Source organism: Cupressus sempervirens, chromosome 7 (assembly GCF_028749045.1).
Source record: "Cupressus sempervirens isolate cs-2001-9-10 chromosome 7, ASM2874904v1, whole genome shotgun sequence".
Classification (NCBI taxonomy): domain Eukaryota; kingdom Viridiplantae; phylum Streptophyta; class Pinopsida; order Cupressales; family Cupressaceae; genus Cupressus; species Cupressus sempervirens.
This window is the reverse complement of record NC_143124.1, coordinates 699,832,199-699,860,067: the sequence shown is the minus strand read 5'-3', so window position 1 is coordinate 699,860,067 and position 27,869 is coordinate 699,832,199. Positions and strand designations below refer to the sequence as shown.

Sequence of the window (27,869 nt, the reverse complement as noted above, 5' to 3'; positions counted from 1 at the left end):
TCCTTTAATGCTCAAGTGAGCTTGGTAGAAACTGTCTTTTGTATAGAGTACACTCAGGAAAGCTCAGTAGACTAGGAAAAATGTCTTCATTGACCACATGAACTCAGCATTTGTCATGCCCAAAAATTGGAGCAAAAACACACCAACAGTTTTTATTTTTTTTAAAGATTAATAACAACACTAAGTTTGATAGGTTTATTTACACATGTTAAAGTATAGGTATAATGAGAAATAGATATGGGATCTCATAATGATGTCTTGTCATTTCCATGCAAGTTTATAATCAATGAGTATGAAAAGATCGTTAAATCTGAACATTCATTACTAAATTGATTTCGACATGTGTTTCGTTATTACTTTAATTTTAAAGTAGTATATTATAATTAAAATAAATAAATCATATTGTCCTAAACTCACAATACTAAACAACTATCTAGATATATATTCAACACTTGAAATATTATCTAATAATCTAACTTAACTTTACAACCTTTACTAATCTACAATATTTTAAGATAAAATAACACTAACTTTCGATTTAAAGACAATATAATCACTAAACATAATAAATCTAAATTATTTTTAAGATAGATTAAATATACTAACTTATCTTAGACAACATATTAACCAATAATGATACTAACTATTCTAACACATAAAACTTTACTAAATAATAAATTAACTTTATAACCTTTTCTAACAAACTTAATATAAAAAATTACACTACTAGATAAAACTCTCATATCTTATTTCAAATTTAAAAATTACTTGAAATAAATAATCACTAACTATCTATCTCTTTTAAAAAATATATATACACTAACTCCAAATTACTTAGCAAGAAAATCTAACTACACTAAAACTAAAATAAATTATAAAACTTTAATTTAAGGATACTAACTAAGTCTTTACTAATATTAAAAGCTAAATTAACAACTAACTATATTTAACTAACACTTAAAACAAATTTTTAATATTAACATATACTAATGTTAAAAATGCATACAAATTAATTTTAAAACTCTATGCAAAATATAAACTAACCTAAACCCTTAACTATCATCTAACTCAACCCAATCCTAAACTAACATACATTAATCTTATGACTACTAACTTTAATTTAATTAATCTTATAAATTAAATATAACACATAACTATACTACTATGAAAGTATTTAAAAAAAAACCTAATTAAAGAACACATAATCCAAACTATACTAACAAAATAAAATTATAACAAAACTAACCTATCTACCTAACCCCATTAACCATCCCCACCCTACACACTAACCAACACTCTAAATAAAATATAAACTAACTTTACTAACACTCTTCCGTAACTAACCCATACTATCCACTAACACATACCACCCGCTAGCTTGACCCATCTCCTACTCCCAATGCATCCCCTAACCCCAACTACCTCCCCACTTTCCTTACTCCTCTCATCAACGTTCTTCCATTTGGGTGCAAAGAAAATTCCCCCTCCCCCCCCTTTCTCTCTCCATTTTTTCCAAAGCTGATGTGAGGCTACGCTTGGGGAGGATGAGGATTTCGTGGGTGGCCCATCCCATCAATGATAAGGAAGCCCCCCCCCCCCCCCCCCCCCCCCTGGTTTGAAAATTTTATACGCCTGCTCAAGCCAATGATGAAGTGTGACAAAATTTGCATGTGGGTGCGTTGGTGGGGTGATGTCATTTTCTTTCAATATGCCCTTGGTCACGCATGTCTGTGCCCACTCTTGGGACTAGGGAGTTATGTTTAAAAGGCAGTTAGGTGAGCCTTAGGATACATAGGATAGTTAAAATATTTGTTTTATGTATACATATATTTTTCTTTTAATTTAAATTTATGTTATTAATTAAATCCAAATAAAGATACTTTAAGAGAATCTTCTTAATATGCTCTATTCAAAAGGAGGAATAAATTTCTTTCCTAATACAATTTCTAGAGAGTTTTTTGTTTTGGGTGGGGTGTTAATTTTTTTCAAGTCCCTTATATTTTCTAAGTGAAGAATTTTCTTTGAATGCAAATTATACTATCATAACATGGGGAATATATAATTCTTTTAGTCCCTTATTTTTCTAAGTATTGTGTTATTCAATCTATTTAGTTAACCAAAGGAGACATTTTAGTTTTCCTAAGTTGATTATAACATCGGGTTTAAATGTTTTGTTTAAATATTCGAATAGGAATGTTATACTTCTTGATAATTATGAACATGTAAAACAAAAATGCCATTTATAAACTTGAATTTTTTTAACATAGTTTTGAAATCAATTTTTCATAATTCCATTATCATTATTCCTCTAATTATGATTTAATCCATGAATACAAATTTAAACTTTAAGAATATCACAGAAAGGTAAAGCATCATTGTATCCATTTTTTGATAAATTGAATCACAAGAAATAACATATGAATGGAAAGCACTCCATTCTTATTATTATTCTTCAATCATCTGGTTCAAGGACTCCATTGGGAAAGAACCAAGGAAGAAAACCCGAGATCGTAGTTATTTCAACAATAAGTTGAACAATCACAATTTTACAACAGGATCATTATCCCAAAGGGAAATCTCTCAACATTTGACTTTAAATACAACTTTGAAATTTTTGCTTAGTTCCACAATAGGGAAACTATTACAATTTCTACAACACATCATGGTAATCATGGAGAGGGCAAAATTAACTGGATGACAAACAATTTTAACATGAAGACACAATCAATCATTTACTTCCATCCAAGTTTGCACAATAGGTTTTTCATTGAACCAAACTTGGGAGATGCTAGATTTTTCTAACAGGAGATGTCAGCCACAACACCATAACATATGCCCTTTCGAGGCTAAAATCTTAAGAAATTTTGTTCTTCTACAGATGCCCTTTCAAGGCTGATAACACAAGGACTTTCAAACTTTCACTTCTCAAATTCCAAACCTCAAGACATGGTTTGTGCTAACGAGTAGGGGCCCATAACACCTTACTCTCTTTCTATCTTCTCATCCTGAGAAGCGACTCTACACTCTTGGAGTCCAAGTAAAGACCTCCTCCCGTACATGGCCACTTTTTCCCTATCTGAGGGTGAGTAATACCAATACAACCCATACAAACCGTTTGAAGAAAAGAGAAAAATACAAAAGGAAAACCATATAAGAAAACCTATTTCAATCCCTCCCAAACCTACTCAACACACACATGAACATACATATGCAATAAAACTGAAACATGAAACACAACATAAACAAAATGAGGTGAAGGATTCCTATCTATAAAATTGGGTTATGGCAATTGAACAAATTTGAGATGAGCATTCCCTTCCTTCTTCTTCTCCTTCAAACCTGAATTCCACTCTAAAACTAGAGGTTGGGTGAACACTCAAACCCTCTCAAATTTTCCTCTAAATAAGATCCTAAACTCAACCACTCAAAAAAGAAATAACTCTCCCACTTTCCTAAAAAATTTAGAGTCTTCTAACTCAACTAGACATAGGCTAACCTCAAGGTGGAGTTAAAGTTATCCAACCCATGATGAAATTATTCAATTTTCGCAATAAATCAAAAATGTTGTTTTTGAGTGACCATAAAAGTCAACAAAAGGGGCTACGGGGTGGAAATTGCCCCCAACCCATATCCATACCCCTTGGGTACTTAGATTTCATGATTTTAGGCCTTTATGATTAATTAGGGACCAATCAAAAGTTAGGAATTTTTAAGACTTTCTAACAACCTTCAAAAACAAGATTACTCGCTAATCTTGATTAGGGTAATTAACCTTGATTAGTAACTAATTAGCAAAAGGTCACTAACCTAGTGTGACTTAGATCTTTAGGTTACTTAGTTAATCCTAACTATCATGCTGGAATGTATATACAATTCACAAGTGTCAAGCAACACTATAAAATCACTATTACAAACATTAACATTTATTGATTACAAAATGATACATTCATCCAATCTTTAGTACAAATAAAATATGAACAATGGGGTTTGTGCCTTTTGTTAGAATCAACCTTGGTTTCCACAATTGATGCATAGGGTTTAGTTTTTTTTCTCCATTAGATTCCCTGACTAATAAATATCCTCCACACTCATTGCACACATCAGTAGCTCAAGAAAATCACATACATATATTCAAAACTTATCTAGATAGTTACATAAATCAAAAAATGAATCTTTCATATAATTAACTTTTTAATTCATTTCTACTCACATTTAATCATCGAAAATCACATAATCAATATAACATATCTTATTCATTAATTCTGATTAAAATACTAGAATAACCATTGTTAGGCATATATATACATAACATCATAAACATCACTATTTAAGGAATACTAAAATATCTAGAACATAAAAATTAATCATCGAGGTATCAAAATCAACACCCTTATCATCAAGTGAAAATGCCTCGTATCATCGTTAGTAAAATTTTAATGTTTAACTAGTCGAGATAACATAGTTTGTTCTCGAATCATTGAATCTTAAAACATGAATGTATCAGGATCTCAGTTCTTATTAGGACATCTAAACCATAAAACATTATTTCATAGCCATTCTAATCTCCTACAATAGTTTTAATAGAGAGATACATATTTAATAAGTACATGAGAGGAGGGACCTCACAGCTTGCACTAACTATCAACTGATATAACATTTGTGTAACATCAAGGACAAGACACAATTAATCAATTGTATCCAACACTTGTACGTGACTATACAATCAATTTGGCTCCTTCATTACTTTGTATAGCTCCTAAAGTAAGATCCACTACACCAAAATTTAAAATATGACATTCAACTTAGTTGATGTAGAGCACTACTTTTTCTTCTTAAGTATCTTTGGATAGGGGTATCACCCCTAGTTTATCTCTAAGATATTCATGGGCATCCTTAGGTAAAGATTTTGTGAATATATCAGCTATCTATTCTTTTTTATTCACATATTCCATTCTCACTTCTTTGTCTTGAACCAACTTTGTAAAGTAATGATACTTGATTGCAATGTGTTTTGTCTTTGTGTGCATCATAGGGTTCTTTGATATGTTTATAGCACTTATATTATCACAATAAAGTACCCCCAATTCAATAATTTCTTCCTTCAATACATTGAGAAGTTTTTTGATCCATAACAAATTTGTACAATTTACTATAATAGCCACATATTTAGCTTTAGGAGTAGATTGAGATATATAATTTTGTTTCTTACTGGTCCAAGTGACCAATCTCTTTCCTAAGAAAAATTCTCCACCACTTGTACTCTTTCTATCATTAATGTTTCCAACCCAATCACAATCTATATAGTTTCTTAATTCAAACTTATAATTCTTCTTGTAGTTTAGACCATAGACTTCTATTCCTTTCAATTATCTCATGATCTTGTTAACAACCATCAAATGATTCTCCTTAGGATTTTTAGAAAGCCTTGAAAAAAATTGCAATAGCTAGTGCAATGTCAAGTCTACAATGTACTACATATCATAATTTACCAATCATAAACCTGTACAATGTTTGATTTACTTAAGTAGAATCATCAGTTTTGGATAGTTTGTGTCCTATAACCTTAGGAGTGCTAACAAGTTTTGAATCCTCCATACTAAAAAAATTCAATATTTCCTTTACATACTTAGACCCAGTGATGTAAGTACCATATTTCATTTGATATACTTGCAAAATAACAAAGAATATTATCTCTCCAAACATAGGCATCTCAAATTCTTTCTTCATTTCATTTGAAAATGTCTTACACAATGCATGTTTTCCTCCAAATATGATATCATCAACAAAAATTTCAACTAGTAAAATCCTTTTACCTCCTTCTATCTTCAAGTATAGATTGTTTTTATCATTATACTTCTAAAAGCCAATTTTCACAAGATAATTATGAAGCCTTTAATACCATGCTCTTGAGGCTTTCTTTAAACCATATAAAACTTTGTGTAATCTACATACCATGTTCTTGTTGTTTGAATCAAAAAATCTTTCTGGTTGTTCAATGTAAACCTCCTCTTCTAGTATACCATTCAAAAATTTTGACTTCACATACATTTGATAAAATTTGAAACCTTTGTATGTAGAGTAAGAAAGGAAAGTTCTTACTCTTTCCAATCTTGCAACTAGGGAAAATGTCTCTCCATAGTCAATTCCCTCTTGTGGTGCATACCTCGTGCAAACTAATCTTTCCTTGTTCATTGTGACATCACCATTCTCATCTAGTTTATTTCTATATACCCACTTGGTTACAATCACATTCTTGTTCCCTCATCTAGGTACTAGAGTCCATCTTTTGTTCTTCTCAATCTGATCAATCTCTTCTTTTATGGATTTACTCATGTCTTCATTCTCTAATGTATCCATCACTAACTTATGTTCATGCATGCTCAACAAACATGTATCACTTCTCAACCTATTTCTTGTCATCAGTCTAGCTTTTTTATCTCCAATAAATTTTTCAATAGGGTGATGTCCTCTAACATACTTTGATAGTCTTGGTTTTGCTCTTCTTTCTTCAATGGGTCTATCAAATTCAAAATCACCATGTATTTCTCTATCAAGTAAATTGAAACTCCTTTCATGTGTAATAATCTTAGAGTCTAAATGCACCTTGGCTTCTATCTACAACTCAGCTATTGAATGCAACTCACTTCCTGAATGCAACTCAATATCCATTGTATGTGACTTGGCAATCACAGATACTTGTTATTGTTGATTCACACCTTGGTTCACAACTTCATTAGTTTTCATGTCTTCATAGTAGTATATGAAGGTTTTCTACTCTACAAATTCTTTCTTAGGTTCAGCTTCATGTACCTCTATATATTCATCAAACTTCACATTTGCACTTTCCACAACTTTTTCAGTGTTAGTATTTAAACACTTATAAGGTTTATTTCTTGTGGAATAGCCTAGGAATATACCTTCTTTAATTTTAGCATCAAGTTTACCATTCTTTTTATCCTTAAGAATGTAACACTTTCTTCCAAATACCTTAAAATATTTAGCATTGGGTGAGTATCCATACCATAGTTCAAAAGGTGTGGAATTTGTACCTTTCTTGACTTGTACTTAATTTAAGGTATAAATAGTTGTACTTACATATTATCTCCAGAATTTCAAAGAAACATTCTTCTCCATCATCTACATTCCAAAATAGCGCATTACAAATCTTTTCCTCCTTTCAACAATCTCATTTTGTGGACGGGTCAAAGCTGTAGAAGTCTATCTTTGATTCCTTTGTCATTACAAAATATCTCAAACTCATTTGATGTAAATTCCCCACCTTTGTTAGATCTCGGACATTTCAAGCTTTTTATAGTCTCCTTTTCAACTCTTGCAAGATACCACTTAAAAAATTGAAAAGCATCAATTTTTTTTTCAAAAATATAACTATCATCATCCTAGAATAATCATCAACAAATAGGATAATGTATTTGCCACCTTTGTATCTTTGCACATCAATTCATCTACACAAATTAATATGAACTAATTCTAGAATTATTTTAGAGGAGTGAATCTTACATTTAGAACTAGATTTTGTCATCTTGCCTAACTAACAATTTTTACAAATTACATTATCAGGTTTCTTTAGTTTGGAAAACCTCTAACTCTTTTCATGTTACTAATATAGACTAAGTTTTGTTTTTTGATGAATAGTTGCTTCCTTATATTAAAAAAAATACAATAAAGTTACATATTCACAAAAAAGGGGTCGGGAGAAATAGGATCACCCCACGAGTTCATATAGCCAAACGCCCAATATCAACTATTCATCAAAAAATAACTTCACAAATCATTAAAAATCCTCAAGCTACCAGTGCAGTGCCAACCAAGGAGGAGGATCCTTATCATTAGAGCCCCACCCAAGGGTGGGGTGAATATATGACTTAGGGGGAGCCCATCCATCATCAGTAGTAGTAGCATTATCTTCATCTTTCTCTCCCTTAGGCCTAGGAAGAGAAATGGCTAAGTCCAACTAAGGAAACACCCACTTGGGGTCGGAGTGCATGGAGGGCTAACTAGTAGTAGGAGTAGTAGGAGGAGCCATTGGGGACCACCTCAAGCCAAACCTCCAAGAAGGCAAGGCAGACTAGTGCCAACTACAAGATCATCCAAAAGAGTGGGACTAACCAAAAGCACCATTGTTGGGAGAGTGATGCAACTGCGACTGAGGTGTGTGAGAGTGGCAAGCAAAATTGATACATCCTCGATGGTGAGTACAAGGAGTATGATTTTCAGAGACCAAATCTGGCAGAACATGAGCAACCATACAAGGGGAATTTCCCTAATGAGCCAAAAACTCCTATGGGTGAGCCACCTCCAGAGCAACTTTATCTATTTGTACTTGAATTTACAACATGGCATTGCTATAAATACGTAATTTAGCATACATAAAAACATTAATGTCAATTGTGTTGTTAGCATAAATAACTGTACTACAATCTTTCAAAATGGTAAATAAGATCTCCATTCTAAAAGCATGCCATATCTATGAGTACTTGAAGGGTATATGAGTATTGTCACTTAGAAAAACCATATGCCAAAAGAAAGGTTCTCAGTGAAAGGGGAAAAAGAGATCATGGATCCATTGCCAGTAACACTAAGCCTATCTATAGAACCTAAAAATGTGCAAAAAAGTCTTTGGTTGACCACAAAAAGGGCAACAGGGGTTAGGAACACCCAAGTGTTGTAGTCAGGGGCCCAAAGACAAGCCCTGGAAAAGCATACACGAAGCAAAATGTGCAATTTTAGGCTTAGTAATTGATTGCCACATAGTAGAGAACCTATTACTCAAAGTATGGTGAGAGGATTACAAATGCCATTGTTGGTTGAGAATTTCAATCGTGGGCAAGTGAGGAACCAACCATTGGTAGCCCAACCTACATTTATAGCTAGTTACTGAGGTGTCTAGATACCACTTCCAATCTTTCCACAAAGGGCAAGAAGATTGAATGCCAACTTTATGTAACAAATGTGGAGGCACCATAGAAACTAGAAGATCAAAAGTCAATCTATCTGGACAAGTGAGTTGGTATTGTACTTTCATATCCTCCCATGACCATAAGCTCATAGTAAATCTAGAGAAAAGATCTTTAGGGGTTCTTATGCCATGTTTAAAAAAATATAGAGTACTAGCCCCATGTACCTTAGCCAGGGGAACACCTTGGATAGCAAATAATGGTGACCACAAGAGATTGTGTTGGTTCATGGAGAGCCCATCTCTGAACCCATTACCAACCCACCAACACTAGGGCTTAACTGCTTCCTAAGCTTTCTAAATACTCTTAGTAAAAAAAGTTCCCTAAATCTAGATAGGTTTAGTGGTGACAAGAAAGGTGTGAAAACCAATCCCCTTTTAGGCTAGTTGGTGAATCAAAAGCCTAAAGAAATGTAATTTCTTAAGAAAATCTTCCAAGCTTCATTTTTAGAAAAAGTTAAAATCATCCATTTGGTACATAAAGCAGTACCATTCTTCTAGGTGGACAACAAGCCTAGGCCACTAGATTCTTTGGGAAGACAACAAAAATCCCAGGCAACTCTATGAAAGCCCTACTGAGAAGCATTTAATGCCTAGAGGAAATCATGTAATAGGTGCTCAAGTTTGAGATAAGAGGCATTTGAAGGAGTCCAGTAAGAGGAATAGTACACATGAGTGGTGGCCAACACTTTGGAACAAATTTAGAATTTACCCACAAGGGAGAGAGGTTTGGTGATCCAATACTCTGGCTTCTTCTCTATTCTTGCAAGAACTACATTCCAAAGCTTGACAACTAAGGCTTGGAAGGAAAAAGGAATTCCTAGAAAATGAAAAACTTCTCCATGCTAAACCCATTTCCATTGATATTGCCCAATCCAAGCATGATGAGGAAGGGAAAACTGCCTATAGCAAAGGGTTTTGTGCCATTGAATAGGAGATCCTAAAGCAAGACAAAATGTGTCAAGACATTGCAAACTGAAGGAAACATTCTCTTCATCCTAAATGAGAGTGAGGAAGGATTCATCTACAAAATGGCCATTCACAAGCTAATTAGGGAAATATAGGAGGGAAATACCATGGACACTCCTTTGTGAGATGGCATTTGCGAGAAAATACCCAAACCCTTTGGCCTCCAACACATTTAAAGAGGTGCTAGTGAGCAACCTTTTCAAATTGAACGATAAATAATAAAGGCTTAAGACTAGTGGCCATTAATAGAAATGCAAGCAAAGGCATCCCCAAAAAGCATCTAGAATGACTATAGAAAAGTAGGGCCAAACCCAAGCCCCTAAAGAATTGCAAGGATAAAAGACCACTCAATTTGATCATAAGCTTTGGCAAAATCAATCTTGAGAAAGATGGCCTATTGCTTGGAATTCTAAGCCCATTCCATCCCTTCCCACACAACAATTATATTGTCTAGGATATAATAGGATTTGATAAAACCTGTCTGTTTAGGGAAAATGATCTAAGGAAGAAGATGATAGATTTTAAGAGAGAGAACCTTGGAAATGATCTTGTAAGAGACATTCAACAAAGTGATGGACCTCCAATTGCATATATCTTCAGGGTCACCTATCTTAGGTATGAATTTGATATTCCCCTTATTAATAATATTGACTAGAGAGGAAGAATTGTAGGCCTCAAGGTAAACCTTATGCAAGTCTAGTCCAATCTCATCCCAAAAGGTTTTGTAAAATTTCCAAGGTAAACCAACACATCCAAGGGCCTTATCATCTATCATGGAGAAGACATCTTCCTTGAGGTCCACTAAAGTGAGCTTTTGCTCACAAAATGCATATTGTTCTGTAGTGAGTCTTCTAGGAGTGACATCCAAAAAAGCATGCAAGGCTTGATTCTAGGCTTTTGAAGGACCTTGTGCCATGAAAAATTTTTCATAGTGGCAAACAAAAGATTGGAGAATGTCGAGAAGCTCACAGAAGGAGTGTTGACCCTCTTGAATGTGTTTGATCCCCACTGTAGAATAGTGAGCCCTCACTGCATTAAAAAAGTCCTTGCAAGCTTGATCTCCATCCTCCAATTAGTGAAGGCAGGCCTTGAGTTGAGCTCCCTAGGTAGTATAATTGTTTCTAACCTACTTCTGGTGGTGAAGGTTGGAAAGCCAAACTTGGAGATCTATGCCAAATAGATTCATGGCTAGAGATTTAGTGATCATACACATATTTTTGGTAGTGGCCTCATAGGATCTCTTGTGGTAAGCAGCCAACTACCTCCCATAAATGTGTAGAAACCTCATAGTACCATAGCCACACATCATAAAATTCTACAAGACACATAACATCATTCATGTCAAGGTAAAATAGATTATCTCTATTGTGATCTCCATTTCTAATTAGTTTTCTATCAATGTCATAGATCTTTTCTTTCTTATTATCAAATTCAACTTTACAACCTAGACAATTCAATTGTGACACACTCAACAACTTATAGTTAAGTCCTTCTACATAGTAAGCATTGTCACACATGATCTTTTCTATTAAATTGATTGATCCTTTACCTTTTATTAGACAAGGTGCATCATTACCAAATCTAACACTATTTCCATTGTAGTAATCAAGGGTAATGAACCTAAATTTATCTATAGTCATGTGAAGTGAACATCCACTGTTAATGATGCATATATGACTTTTGTTCACATAAGATATCAATGCAATTGCCTCATTCTCATCAGAATCATTCTCATAGTAATCATTATGGTCATTAGATCCATCTTTTTTTTCCTCTTCAACAATGTAGCAACACTTATTTTCTTTCTCTTTAAAATCTTTGTTGTTCTCATCTCCTTTACTTCCATATTTATCTCCACTTCTATTGTTCTTCTTCTTTGGACACCTAGCGACAATATTTCCAACATCATTACAATTGAAACACATGATAAATATCTTTCTTTTGTATTTCCCTTTGCCTCTATGAAATCTCCTTGCCAAAAATGCTTCAAGATCTTCTACATCATCTTCATCTATATCACTATCCCTAGAAACATGCTTGATCTTTTTCTTTTTCTCTTTAGATTCTTTCAGTGACAGTTTAGCTTTGAAAGTAGATTCAACATTTTTAGTTTTAAAATTATCCAAATTTAATAGTTCAAAAGTAGCGAGTCTACCCATCAATCCTTCAAGGGTTAGATTACTACCAAGAATACACATTAGTTGATGTATGGTAGAGATTATAATAGCATAGATAAGTAGTAGGGTTCAATCAATACTTTGATGATCACAATCTCATCTTCAATAAAACCATTTTCTCCTCTGATAGGATTCAGAACATCTTTCATTCTTGTGCAATACTAGACTATGGTCTCACCTTCTTGCATTCTCATGTCATTGAACTTTTCTCTTAGAGTTTCAACTTTGTCTCTCTAAAACTTATTATCTCCTCCACAAATTATCTCTATAGCATCCCATATCTTCTTAGTATAATTACATCCTTTGATGTCATTAAAATTTAAATAGCTTAAGGTAGAGGCAAGCTCTAACATTACCTAATTGTGTTCTTTCTTCTTTTTCAAATCATTAGTAGTAAGGGCTTCAATAGGATCAAAATGCTTAGTGGTGATGGTAGATTGTGCATAGTCTCCAAGAGCTCGTAGATGTAGCTTCATCAAACTTAGCCATGTAGGAAAATTTTCCTTATTTAGTTTAGGAACCTCCTTTCTATACATCTTGATCCTTAGCTTATAGTATCTTCAAATTATTTCCTAATAGGCACGAATGCTTTGATACAAATTGTTGGAATTCTTTAAAATAACTGAGAGGGGAGTTGAATCAATTATACAAGATTCAAATGTGAGGTTAAACTATTCATTACTTAACACATTCATATCCATAAACCCATAACATGCATGCATCCATTAGATCATACAATACCTTAACTTAGTAGGTCACTATCTTAGGTCAAAATAACTTTGCAAAAATGTAAACATGAAATGCTACAGACTCATTCACACAATTTGACACAAGGATTTTATGTGGAAAGCCAATTTGGGAAAAACCACTAGTAACATGCTACCCAATTTCACTCTTTTGAAGTGATGCCCTATTAAAGGCCAACCCTGTTAAAGGTTACAATATGTATGATTAAATGTGATCTGGTTAAAAGATTTCAATTACACTATTAGGAATGGGCCTTGTTAGAGGAATTTACAACATTCCATTAGAATGTCACTTAGTTAATGGATTTACAAATGACTATTAGGTCAACCTTAATGAAAAGGATTTATCCACACTAATATAGTTGTTAGAAAGTAATAATGAGACTTGATTTGATAATAAAGTACAACTCACTTGTAGATTATATATATTTAGTTTAGTCCTCCATTCTATTTGGCATTCATACTCTTCATCTCTAATAGCTTGTTTACCCTTCAAGCATTCAACCTCTTAAGCCTTCTTTCTTTGTATGCCAATTTCAGTCTCTTACATTTAGCCACCAAATGAAGAAATACACTAAACTTACTATCTTCCTTATGTTCTCACACATAAAAACCTTTTCTTCTAGCCTACTATCTCTATAAATAGATAATTTAGAATTTTTTTTTTTTAAACAAAATTGTTCATTTTAGGGTTAGGTAAGATTCAATGAATCTACCCACTTTTCAATTTTAGTTCCTCTAGAAACTTCATCTACTTCCTTGAATTCTCCTCAAAATGGTTTATCTTGAATTTTGTGCCACCATCTTATCATAGTTATCTTCCACACATTTCACAAAATTCAAGAAATCAAATTAGTTAGCTTAGATTTGTTAAATCTTTAATTTAAAACTTTTTACTATCACTCGACATCTACATTATTCCTTCAACAATAACAATCTTTTGATGCTCAACCAACACTAGGTTTCTTGAAACTAACTACATATTCTTAGCTTGGTCACTACTGTTATTTCCTTGATGCTCATCATTTACTAAATTTTACTGATGGTCAACATATACTAACTTTTTGGGCAGCCTAAACTAGAATTTGCTTGGCCTACATTATTTACTCAACTAGGCTTGGTAGACACTTCTTTATGAAAATATTTCTTCTTATCTTAGCTAAAGTAACCATTTATTTTAGCTTTAAGTAGATAAACAATACACAATATCATCAATGTCTTACTTGGTCTTTGTGCTCCTTTATACACTAAATAACTCAACATTTCTCTATGTTCTCTTGTTATTTTCTCTTTTCATATCCTCTTCATCAATCCAACAAATGATAGCATTCAAACCAAAAAGCACTTTTCTCACTAGAAAGTAGCAAGTTTGGCATCATTGACAAAATAATGATTATTCCATGATAGGTTCTATACTTCTAACAATATCTTTTCAACACCATTCCCATTTTGGTGTGGAGCATTTTTTTCTATATGATAATAACAATGAAGACAATTTGGAACACATTATTGAAAGTAGGTTGTCAAAGTACAATGTGAGTAGATATGCATGGACATGGGTCAAGACACAAGGATTAGGGTTTTCACACTATGCTCTCATGGTGAGGGAAAAGTGTGAGTGGATGGTGTATACTGATGTGGATGAGTTTATATTATCTCATTCTTGGTTGAATAAGAAAGTGGATGGTTAGGAAGTAGAACCCAATAGTAGAAAGAATCTTACTTTAGGGGCTCTATTGAACCTGGTTTTGAGTGTAGATTCATAGAGGAGAATAGAGAAAATTTCCTTGAAGTGTAGGAATTATGTGCCATTGGGGCTAAGTGAGCACATTGAGAGAGGAGTAACCCAAGGGTACACTTGCCAAGAGAACAAATAGAAAACATTAAAGTCCATACTTATGTTGGAAGATTCCTCTCCCTCATTTCTTAATGTAGTACACTACTAGCTAAAGAAGGGATATGACACATTGAATGTGAAGTGTCAATGGAAGTGGTAAATCACTATAAACATTAATCATGGAATAATTTTAAGAGAAAGTTTAGGAGGAGAGGATTGACATATGTTGTGGATTGGACTGAGTCTAAGAATATTGATTCTCAAGATAGAACTCCTGGTCTTGGCAATAAGGCCATTAAGCTGCATGATTAGGAACATAGATTATATTAGGTCAATGATATGACACTGAAACATTTCACAATCAAGGTGGTTTATTTGAGTAATGAGTAAACTTCCAAACTAGAGTTGTAGTTATACATATAATGTTTACTTTTTTAGTTCTCTTGAATAACAACTATTAGAAATATATTGGTATTCTATGGTTAATTTGTTAGCCTAGGTGTAAACTTGATAATTTAAACTTGATCCAAAAGGCAAATAGGGTGGATTGGTGTATTACACCAAAAGCCATATTTTAGATCATGTGTCAATTGTTAAGGAAAATAGTATAATCATACCATAATATATTTCACAAAAATAAGCCCTATTTCAAAACATGTAGGAGAAGTGGGAGTGTTAATTATTTAGTTTAATTCTTTCACCAAAATTTCCTTCTAAGTTCCTTCCTCCATAATTTTTTGTAGATGTTACTTTCTTGTTACAATTCAACATATCATTTATTAAACTTTTGATAGGATTTACGATCAAGATAATTTCAAGTTTAATTCAAATTTTAAGGTTTTGGTTGTTTCATCAAATTCGTGTCAATTCAATTTTTATATTTGTAATCTCATATGTTTAATCTAGTTTTGGACTAACAACACATATATGCATAAAGTTTTCAATTCATAAAAAATAAAAAAGTGAGTTAAGAGAGGAAAAATAATCTACAAATAGAGGTAAGTTTACTTATGGTTTATACCCATAAATTTTTTTCACACAACTAAACTCTATATAAAGAAGTTTCAAGTTTTGAAAATTAGCAAAGAACTTGTCACATTGCATGCCATAAGTGAAAGCCAAGATTTCATGTTTTTAGACAAATCTTGCATTTTTTTATTTTACAATTAAAGAAGTTAATACTAATAGATGTAAGGGTTGAACTAGTAATTATCTAGGCATGATAATATTATTTATGTTTTATAATACTTTAATATTCTTGCAAGGATTGAACTAGTTTTAGGTGGACATAAAATTCTTCTTAAATTCATTATTCTTATTTGGTGTAGGAGCGATGACTTTTGAAATGATTAAGAAATGGTATTTGTGACTTAGGGTTGGAAATTTTTGGTTGATAATATAAAAGTAGGATTTAGATATATGAGGGGGATGACCCCATGTTTTAGTGGTACATGGTAAGATTCTTACTAGAGAGATCTTGAGTTCAAATATGTATTGGTTAATATAAAAAAGAAAAGATTCAGATATATAGAACATCACATTTTATGGAACAAACTACAAGAGAAAATTGAATGAGAGCCATCCAAAAGAGAAAAGCTAAGTAATAACATAATATATAACTAGGCCAAGGCCCAAAATGTTAAAGACTTCCTTCGCAACTATTATGGGCACTTCTAAATATGAAATTATCAACACTATCAAATTTCCTCTTAACAATAGAAAAATGTTGAAGTCATGAAAGGGATGGTGACAAAAACTATATTTCTTGTCAAAATGTCATATTTAAGGATTTATTCTAGTGTATTCATAAAAATACAACCAAATCATTTTAGAGTTTTAAAATTTGTTAATTATATAATTTGCAATAATTTTAAAATATGATGGTTAAATGGAGCAATATCTTCAAAAATGTGTAAGAGGTTTTAACCATTCACATACTTGAGAAGAATTAAAATAAGTTTATAAGTGGATGGATGACTATAATTTTTTTGATCCATATCATTTTATAAAATAAGCGAGAAAGAAACAATGATCTTGATCACATGGTAGACTTGTAGAACAACATCGCTAAAATCATAGTCATGAACAATTTTTTTTTGAACATAGAGAATACCAACTAGTTGATCAAAATAGACCTAAAGTCAACTATCTATAGCAAGCTATCAAGAAAAACACAATTCTAACCCACCTTGTAGTCTCATTGAAAACCAATTTTATTGCAATATAGATCAAACTAAAGCAAATCATAATTAAATAATATTTTATATTGTATTCTATATCCTTGAAAAGCTTTAGTTCCATGTTGAACTCTCTTTCTCATATCTTAGAATGATAGGTTTTCCACAAATTTGTATTTTTTAGCATTCTAGCATTGCACAATATTTTTTTAATAATTTTAAAAATTAACCTCATCCTTAATTTTCAATAAATCATTTAAAAAAAAAAACCAAAAATAATCCTTTGATAACTAAGACCAAGCATATAGAACAGGGGATTAACTTCAAAAAAATCTCAATTTCTCAAAAATATAAATAAGTAGATATTAATGTGCAATATCTAGTTTCAATTTGATGAATGCTAGACACAAATTTAGTTGTTATAAATTATCTAATACCTCTTATTAACTATTTATGATTCAAAAGTAACCCCCAAAAAATTAATATGTTAAAAAAAATTTATGAATGAAAAGTAACCATTAGAATTTATAATCATTACTCACAAATTTTCATTACCTCAAAATACAATTTGGAACAATGATGAAAATGCCATTATTCAAATCATAAACCCTTACTTAAAACTATCATGATTTGTTTCATATGAATAATTTTTTAAAAATAAATCTTATTTTAATTTGGTGTAATTATGTCTTATTCTAAAACAATAGCACCCATAATTGGATGTAAATTTAGGCCCCATTTTGCTAATTTTGACATTTTCTATTTGGTAAATGATTGATCCAACTATATATCTCCACTTGATTTGACATCGATACAATATTTTTGGATTTTAATTTAAATTCTAGTGCTCCTTATTAGGTGTGCAACATTGATGAGCCAAGTTTATAGGATGTTTTATTTATGATTCTCTAAGTACAAACTTGAATATCCTATAGTTTTTCATAATCATGATATAATCTTTTATGTTTATAAGTTTTAACTATATGTATATTTGATGCTTATGAAACTTAAAGACAATACTTAATATATTTCTAGATTAATAAATTTCATGGTAAATTTGGTATATTTCTTATCTAGCTTTAATGGGTAGAACTTTTGCAGTTGTGTGACAAGGCTACATTAAAATAGGGAAAACTTATTATGATCTATGCCTTAGATTCATGTTTTGGATTATGTTGTGTTAACCTTTTATAGGAAGAATAAATCAAGCAAGGAGTGTAGACTAAAGGATGAGTGGGTCTTTCAAGGTGGGAAATTGTTTCAGAGTTCATTATAGCTCCACTCCTTCCATCACTTTGTGGTTGCTGATTTAGTCCAAGATAATCTAGTTGCCAAGCATTCCTATATTTATGAAGCATTGAATGTGACTTATCTTCTTGCATAAATGATGTTGTCGCTCCCAAAAATAAATTTTTTATGCTATGTAAAGGAAGACCTAGTATGTAGGCATTCTTTCTTTCCTAGATTCCTTTGAATAAGATGGAACTTATGTTTTTAGGCTAGTTAGACATTTAGAGAAATTCATGTTGTAATCAATCAGTAGAGTAAAGAGTTTTAATATTCTATATTTTGTCCATGTTTTATTGAATGAATACATGATAGTTCTTCACTTCAATCTTTGAGTTATAGTTCATTCATACTTTTGTGGGAGCCCATACAAGAGGTGAATTCCTTGTTCATGCTTAAGTAGAATTCAGTTAAGATTCCTTTGAGTTAAGTTTTTGTTGAGTTGTTAAGAACTATTGTTCCTATAGCCACTAGTAGCAGAACCATTGACTATATCCTATAGCATAGGTTTACTTTTGAAGCATTATTTATTTATTGTTATATTTTTCCTTCAAGATGAGAATTAATCTTTAAGTTCAATTTCTAGTATAAGTTTCCTATAGCAACTACTTTCACCTTAGAAGTGATGACTATTGATAAGGATAAACTTTGCAATCACTATCTCAAGTTCACATTCCTAGATTGATACATTAAATGAGTCTAGCATGATGTTCTAAGTAGAAAGATGATGAATTCCAACAATGAATAATTTTTTAAGGATGTCCAATCCTTTTATTTCTAGGATATTATTCTAACCAGTCATTTTTTGGTGTCACTGCTCGAGATGGTATCAATTTAGTTTGACCCAAAAGTCATTAAGTTAGTTTGTATTTTTTTTAATTTTGCATGCATAGGCATAGGGACCATCTTTTTTTATTCCTACCTAATCTTAATCAAGAAGAAAAATTTGAGTTTCTCTATCTAGCACTTGAGGAAACCCAATTAGAAATTCCACAAGAAGAAGAACCATTTGAGAACGTGTTTGCTGATGCTAATGATTAATTGCCTTCACCACCACCATCTAAAGAATACATGTCTTAACTATTCTATAGCTATTATCAAGAAAGGAAGGGGTTTGAGAGCCCTACCTCACAAGTCTAATGGTAGAGGTGTATCCAAAATGGAGTTATTCAATTTGTTGACCGAATTCAAGAAATACATCATGAATGATGTTGCTACTTAGTTGGATACAATGCAAGCAAGGAGAAAGAAAGATGAATTAGATGCAATGTTGGTATATTACTTTCCACATTGTAGGGAGAAGAAAAATAATTTAAGGTTTAAGTTTGTTGCAAGCCTAGAGTCTTAACCTATGCCTAACTAGTTCAAAGCTATTGATGAGAATGGAGAGGTCCTCTACATTTCCCAGTGAAGGCCATGGGCTCTAAGACTAGGTATTCCCCAAGATCCTCTTCAAAATTTTAATAGTAATAATAAATGGAAAAACCAACAACATAGTGGATTTAGTGGAGATAATAGTTGGCGTCAACCCCAACAAGGTCAGAAATAACCTTAGTAATCATGGCAATCACCACACAATTGGTCTAACAATCAAGCTAGCAAGCTTTGATGCCACCACCTCAACAAAAAGCTTAGATGCCTCCTCTTGTAGCTGATACTAATTCTCCTAAATAGACTCAATTTCTTGCTCAGCCTACTCCTAACAATGCTAAACCAACAATGTAGTAGCAGAGCTATTCAATTTCCCTTAATAACATTCATTTAAGATCTAAAACAACTCTTCCTCCTCTACAACAACCTATTATTACTGAAGTTGAGGATACTTCAATAGAGCCAACTAATATACCAATCCAACCTCCTACTCTTGCTACTCCTATTGCATAAGAAACTATATTTCCTCATAGGTTGGAGGAACACGTTAAGCCAATGGAAAATTAGGTAGTATTGGATTTGCTTACCCAATTGAAGCAAATGATAGTAAAGATTCCTTTGTTAGATTCCATAAAAGAAGTACCTACATATACTAGATCTATCAAGGAACCTTGATTAAAATTAGCCTAGAAGAAAGAGAAAAGATCTTAAAACCATTCCTATCCTAGTTTAGTTATCTAATCACATGTTGGAGAAATTGACAATTCCAAAGTATTTTGATCATGGTGGTCCTATGGTAACAATTATTATTCAACGAGTTCAAGTCCATAATGCCCTAGTTGAATTAGGTAATTCCATAAATGTCATGACCAAGGAAGTAATGTCTCAGTTACATATCATCAATCTTAAGGAAACACACATCACCCTTCAACTTGCTGATAGTTCCACCATTACACTTGATGGGATGGTAGAAGATGTTATAATCACTTTGAACTGTTGGGAATATTTTGTTGACTTTGTTGTCCTTTCCTTGAAGGCTAACATGGGAGGATACCCAATAATCCCAGGCAAACCTTGGCTGGCTAATGTTGATGCCTATATAGCTTATTGTTTTTGAAAAATGACTATATCTAATGGAGTCAACACTAAAGATCTAACTCTATATTCTCTAGCTCAACCTCTATTACAAGATGATCAAACCATCTGGCTAGATTTGGATGATATTAAACTAGAGGTTAATTCCATTCATTAGTTAAGGATGATATCTAAGGAACCTTTAATATCTTTTAGGGGGGAAGATGAGATCATTTCCTCCATTATTCTGAATGAATATGGAGTGGAAACCCAAGCGTGTTCCCAAGAAAATTACATTTTTAACACTTTGTTACCACCTATTGATGCTCTATAGTATTCAAAATTTTCAAAATTTCTTAACATATTACTGCCTCATGAAATGGAGTCTTTTTAAATTTCTCAACTATCCATTATAAAAAAAGGTCACCAAGATAGAGGTAAGCTCAAGAAGGGAATTAAATGTAGCCAGTGCTTTGGCTTCCTCTCAGTGGTCAAAAGTCTTGCATCTTCTTAAAGAACATCAATCAGCCTTTGCTTGGGATTATACTAACATGAAAGGCCTAGACCCTAAGCTCTTCACTCACAAAAATTTATATTAGCTTTGAATTCAGACCTATTCACCAACCTCAACACATCGGATACATCCAACTCTTAGAGATATAGTCAAGAATGAGTTGCAAAAGTTGTTAAATATTGGCTTCATCTATCTTATTTCAGATAGTCATTGGGTCTCCCCTCTTGTTATAGTACCTAAGAAAGGTGGGAAGTGGAGAGTTTGTGTAAATTATGGGGAACTTAACACTACCACTAAAAAGGACCATTTTCCCTTACCATTCATAGATCAAGTCCTTGATAACCTTGCTAGAAAGAAATATTTCTCCTTTCTAGATGGATTTAGTGGTTATAATTAGGTTCAAATAGCCCCTAAAGACCAGGAGAAAACAACATTTACCTGCAAGAAGGGGTACATTTTCCTATTCAATGCTGCCTTTTCGATTGTGTAATGCCCCTACTACCTTCCAACGAGTTGTGATCAATATGTTCTCAGATATCTCTACTGATTGCATGGAAATTTACATGGATGATTTTACAACATATGGGAATACCTTTGAAGAGGTTAAAGAAAACTTGGAAAAAGTTCTTATAAGGTGTATCGAATACAACCTCTCTCTCAATAGTGAAAAGTGCTTCATGATGATGGAAGAAGGGTTTGTCTTAGGATATTTCATATCTCCCAAAGGTATACAAGTGGACTCTACTACGATTGAGGTGATTAGTACATTACCTACTCTAGCCACACAAAAGGATATGCACATTTTCCTTGGACATGCCAGATATTACAAAAGGTTTATAAAATATTTCAGTTAACTTGCATAATCCTGGAAAATTCCAAACCAAATGGTTAGGGCTATATGAAATTATTGCAGTCTTTCCAAATGGAGCGATCCAACTCTCCACTATGGATCAGTTTTAATTCAAATTGTTGGTCAATGCTTATAGGTTAAAATTATACTACAAACTAGATAGTAAGGAGGAGTTCCTACAACAATTCTCTTTTGTTGGTGGTGTTGTCATTCCTATAGCATCTCCTAATGAGCTTTTTGCTCATTTTCCTTCCTCATTCTCATTGTTCTTGTCACTATCATAATTAACACTTTCATTGCAAAAGTTGATTCTCCATAATAAATTTCTACTCCATTTCTAGTGTACTACCCATCCATCTCATCATTTATTTCATTCATGGATAGTAATTGTCAGCTAACTAGCACTTTTGATTACCACATCTTCTAAGGTATGCGATGTTAATTTATTTTTCTAATTCTTTTTGTAAGCCTTGTCACCGCTACCAGTGTGGGATCACTTGCAATATTTTAGCTAGGGGATAATTTATATTAGTTTTTTCATTAAGTTTATGCAATCTTTTTGTTTATTCTTTTCCCTTGTCGTACTTGCATTTTCTGCCAATGATTTGACATTTTTGCAAATCCTTCTGCTACATGTTATTTTTTCATACATATTAAATTAAGGTGTAAAGATATGTTATGTATTAGTTTTGTGGAACATATTTATGAGTAATTATGAGATGATAACATGAATATTTGCATTTATTTTACTCATAAGATCTTATTTCTTGAGCTTCATTACTCTAGAAATTTGTAAATTTGAACTCATCCCGTAACCTATTGTTTCAAGTTGTCTTGTCCAAATTTGTGGTTGTCTATTATTCTCCCCTATATTTTTTTTTGGGTACCCTAGAAATTATATGATGGGAGGAGACCTAATTCAAAGAGAGCCCACTGTGGATAATGTGTTACTTGAAGATCATAATTGTAGGCCATATTTTCAAGCAAGGAGGTGGATAAATTATGTTTAGAAGCTAAAAATTTGGGATGATGAGGTTGTATTCCAATTTCTCAACTCCTTAAAGAATGGAGTGACAACAGTTAAAGGATTGAAGGTTCCATTTTCTCAAAAAAATTTGGTAGATTTTATGGGATTACTATTGGAAGGTGAGGAATTTACAGAGTATCTTGATCCAACTTTTTCTAGAGCTCAGTTCACTCTACATGGAGATCCAAATCTTGATATTAATAAGAAAAAAGGTACTTGTAGACTATCTTTTCCTAAGCCATTTCCACAATGTGTACTTTTTATCATTAGGTATTTCTCCTATGAAGGGGGACACTAATTTCTACATGTTGGTCATTTCAAATTCTTGGGTTGTTTAAGGCATGATTAACAGATCTATCAAAGTCCCTAGTTTTGTATTTGGCATTTTGTCAAAACAAGCCATACTAGTACAAGAGGGTAGATAAAACTCTGTCTCCCACCATTGCTTAATTAAGCTAATGGTGGAAAAAGCTTTAAAGGAGCATTCAAATATTTCCTATGAAGAATTTATGCTATGAGGGTTAAAGGAGACTATCCCAAAACTAGTTGGCTATAGAGTAGGTTAGAGGGTTAAAATTGCTAAAGGAATTAGAAAAATCTTTATCAAAATTGGACAATGTTCTTCATCCAAAAAGAAAAAGGAAGCCAAGGTTAGAAGCCCTAATTCCTTCAACTTCCCTAATTCTACTAATTCCTCTACTTTAAGAATAGCTCATGAAGAGGAATTGGAGACATAGAGAAGGTTGAAGTTTCCCTTGTAGTAGAAATAGTTCCCCTAAAGCATGAGAAATTAAAAATTAACCCTAGTACTAGCTGATAGGCTAAGGTATCTCTTATAGCCAAGAGTAATTCTAGAAAAGGAAAGCTCCAAAAAAGGAGGAAAATCTATTAAGGAGAAGTGCTAGCTAAAGAACAAAACCAATTGAGGAGATTCCAAATAATGAACCTTAGGTAACGCAAGATTCTGAGCTGAAGGAACAAGAAAATGAAAATATCTAGCAAGAGGCTGATTTACGACATGAAATATCTTAGTAAGATGAGAAATAAACTAAAGTTATGGAATAGGGTATATTAGACAAATTTCATGATGACAAAATGGAGAAGGTTCCTAATAAACATGAGAATGTAGAAGTCATTACAATCAAAGATGACTCTAGCTTAGAGGAGCAAGCTCATGTATTTGAAAGGAGGGAACTAGCCTCTGGGAATTTTTAGGGAGATGATTAAGGAAGTGATGATTTTGATAGTTATATTAGGGAAGTAGATGAACCAACATTTTCTCCTATGACAAAACCTCCTATGGTAGAGAAGGATCCCTATGAAGAAAATTTAGTTGTTGATATTGACCTTGTCAATAAGGTGGTTGAGAAAATTTTGAATGATGGGTTAAAAACATTAGCCTCAGTAGCTCAAAAATGCTCTAATATTGAGACAACTATGATTATTTGGATGGATCTTTTTATAAAGACAAGTGCTAACAATGGTAAGCCATTGGTTCCTCAGGCAGTAAGGTAATTCTCACCATAGTTTGATATCAGCTCAATCTAGTCCAACATCTTTGTTACACGTTATTTTCCTATTGGCTAAACAATTGAATTCTAAGAGGGAAAATTGGAAACAAAAAAGGAAAGAATTAAATAAAATCATAGAAAATCACTATCAGGATACACTTGTTTAGGGGGGAAAGGTAGAACAATTAAGTGTGAAGCTTAATAAAATTACATCCTTAATCCCTAACTTAATGGGTTGTAGATCCCCATCAGCTGTCTATACTATGTTTCTTAAAGAATAGTTGTTGAACTATCAAATGATTTGCATTATGAAAGATAGGACTCCCTCATTACAAGAGCCTATCCAATTTTCCTAGGCTTTCCATAACTCTCTTGCAATGATCAAAAAATTGTTATGTGAAATTTATCTTCACAATCTTGTAGTTCTAGATGAACTTTGGAATCCCTTACCTTATGTTGGGGATATTTAACTTAGAGCCTTCATGTCTTGGATAGAGAATGAAATTAGTTGGAAAACTCAAGCTAAAGTGTATAGAAATTTGGAGTCATACATTCCCCTGTTTCTAAGGCCTAAAGCCAAGGATCCTCAAACTCTCTATTATAGTTGGTTAAGAATAGCCCCCTCTAAATTAGGTAGTAAGATCATCTATCCAATGAGGAAGGAAGCATTTGATGCATATGAATAGATGGTGAATATTGAACTACCTAAGACCAGAAATGTCATACATTGGTGTTGGAATGGTTTATCTAAGGAGATGAGAAAGAGAGAACCACATTCACCTCTCAATTTCACTATGGCAACCCAACATGATCCTTGGTGCATTTCTTTGGGAAGAGAGAGAGAGAGAGAGAGAGAGAGAGAGAGAGAGAGAAAGTTTTTGGATTCCATCAACCTTTTAGCCTCCATTACTTGTAAATTCAGAATGTCTAGAGAGTTTTAACATGCAGGCAGAAATGGATAGGTGGAAGAAACACAAGAAAACAAAAGGGTTCCACTCAAGTTTTGTAGAGGGAGAATCTGGATAAGGGGTAGTTGTTGACTACAGGATGACATCTTGGTTAAAGAATTTCTTTGCTGTGAGACCAACAAATGGCTAAGTTGGCGGGAATGATGAGTCAAGTTTATAGTATGTTTTGTTTATGATTTTCTAAGTACAAACTTGAATATCTTATAGTTTTTCATAAACATGATACAACCTTGGACATTTATAAGTTTTAACTATATGTATATTTGATGCCTATGAAACTTAAAGACAATAGTGAATATATATCTAGATTAATGAATGTAATGGTAAATCTAGTATGATCTCTTGTAGTTGTGTGATAAGGCTACATCAAAATAGGGAAAACTTATTATGATCTATGCCTTGGATTTGTGTTTTGGATTTTGTTGTGTTTATCTTTTACAAGAAGAATAAGTCAAGCAAGGAGCATGGACTAAAGGATGAGTAGTTCTTTCAAGGTGGGTGACTATTTTAGAGTTCATTATAGATCCACTCCTTCCATCACATTTTAGTCATTGATTTAGTCCAAGACAATCTAATTGTTGAGCATTCCTATATTTCTAAATCATTGAATGTGACTTATCTTCTTGCATAAATGATGTTGTCACTCCCAAAACTAAAATTTGTTATGCTATGTAATGGAAGACCTAGTATGTAGGCATTATTTTTTTCCTAGTTTCCTTTAAATGAGATGGAACTTATGTTTCCAGGCTAGTTAGATATTCTAAGAAATTCATGTTGTAATCAAGGAGTAGAGTAAAGTATTTTAATATTCTATATTTTTTCCATGTTTTATTGAATGAATACATGGTAGTTCTTCGCTTCAATCTTTGAGTTATAATTCATTCATACTTTCATGGGGGCCCACACGGGAGGTGAATTCCTTGTTCATGCTTAAGTAGAATTCAGTTAAGATTCCTTTGAGTTAAGTTTCTATTAAGTTGTTAAGTACTATTGTTCCTACAACCACTAGTAGCAGAACCATTTACTGTATTCTATAGCATAAGCCTACTTCCAAAGCATTATTTATTTATTGCTATGTTTTTTCTTCAAGATGAGAATTAATCTGTAAGTTCAGTTTCTAGTATAAGTTTCCTATAGCAACTACTTTTACCTTAGAAGTGATGAGTATTGAGAAGAACTAAAGTATAAACTTTGTAGTCACTATCTCAAGTTCATGTTCCCAAATTGATACATTAAATGAGTCTAGCATGATGTTCTAAGTAGAAACATGATGAATTTCATAAATGAATCATTGTTTAATGGTGTCCAATCCTTGTATTACTAGGATATTATTCTAACCAATTAAACATCTTGGGCACAACCAAGGCATTTTGTTCTTTAAGGTTTTTATAGATTAGAAATAGTGAGACGAGAAGGGGGGATTGTGGGGGGGGGGGGGGGGGGTTGGTGTGGGCAGCGGGTGGGGGTATATTTCATAGACTTTACCCCAAAACTAGATATCTTTAACAACTTTATATCATGAGTAAGAAAGTAAAATTACTATGTTGAATAGTAAATATAACCATGCAATAAGAGAACTCACAATACAATTTTTTTTTAACCAGGGAAAACCTAGGTGGGGATGGTACCCACAAAATGATCCACTAATCAAAAGTATCTTGTGAAGGATATTGACCCTATTAGGAGTCTATAACATCCATATATTGTCTCAATCCTTGTTAGAGGAATAGGCCTTGTTAGAAGCCTCAAAACTATTAGGAGTTGTTATATACAATTAAAAATATATGCAAGATGAGCCCACTACCCAAACATCCAATATAAAATTAAGTTATTCAATACAAAGAGATAGATACAAAAACCTCTTTACACTACTACTGATATCTTCAATATCTGATACTACCTTTGCTGCTCTTCAACACTTTATCAAAATTCACATTCCTCCAATCATACATCAGAATTCACATCATCAATATCACATTAGCTCACATAGTAAGTCACATAACTTCACATTTAGCTATCCTCCTTTATAACTTGCTAATTATTAAATATCTTCTCTATTGGCCTTCATGCCTTTATAAATTTATAAAAATATAATATTAAATCTCACTAAATTAGGGTTAATATCTAGGATTTCATCCCTAATTAATTAAGTTATTATTTTGTAAATAAAATAATCTTGAACTCAAAATTATCCCTTTCCTTATTATACTATATTTTGCATGTACACCATTGTAACTAGTAAATCTGTAATAACTTCATCTATACTAAGTGTACTATCCTACATACTTGACTATAGTATCCTCATACTCTATACTATCTATCCTCAAGTGCACACATTATAATATATCCTCAATAAATTATGATGATCAAAACTTCATCTATTCTAA

The 27,869-nt window shown here is 32.6% G+C and overlaps 1 pseudogene; it reads left to right on the top strand.

Annotated features, from left to right (window-relative positions):
- Positions 1-15,093, top strand: part of LOC149549140 (glycosyltransferase family 92 protein RCOM_0530710-like) — a 68,318-nt pseudogene extending 53,225 nt beyond the window's left edge.
- The last annotated feature ends 12,776 nt before the right edge of the window (positions 15,094-27,869 follow it).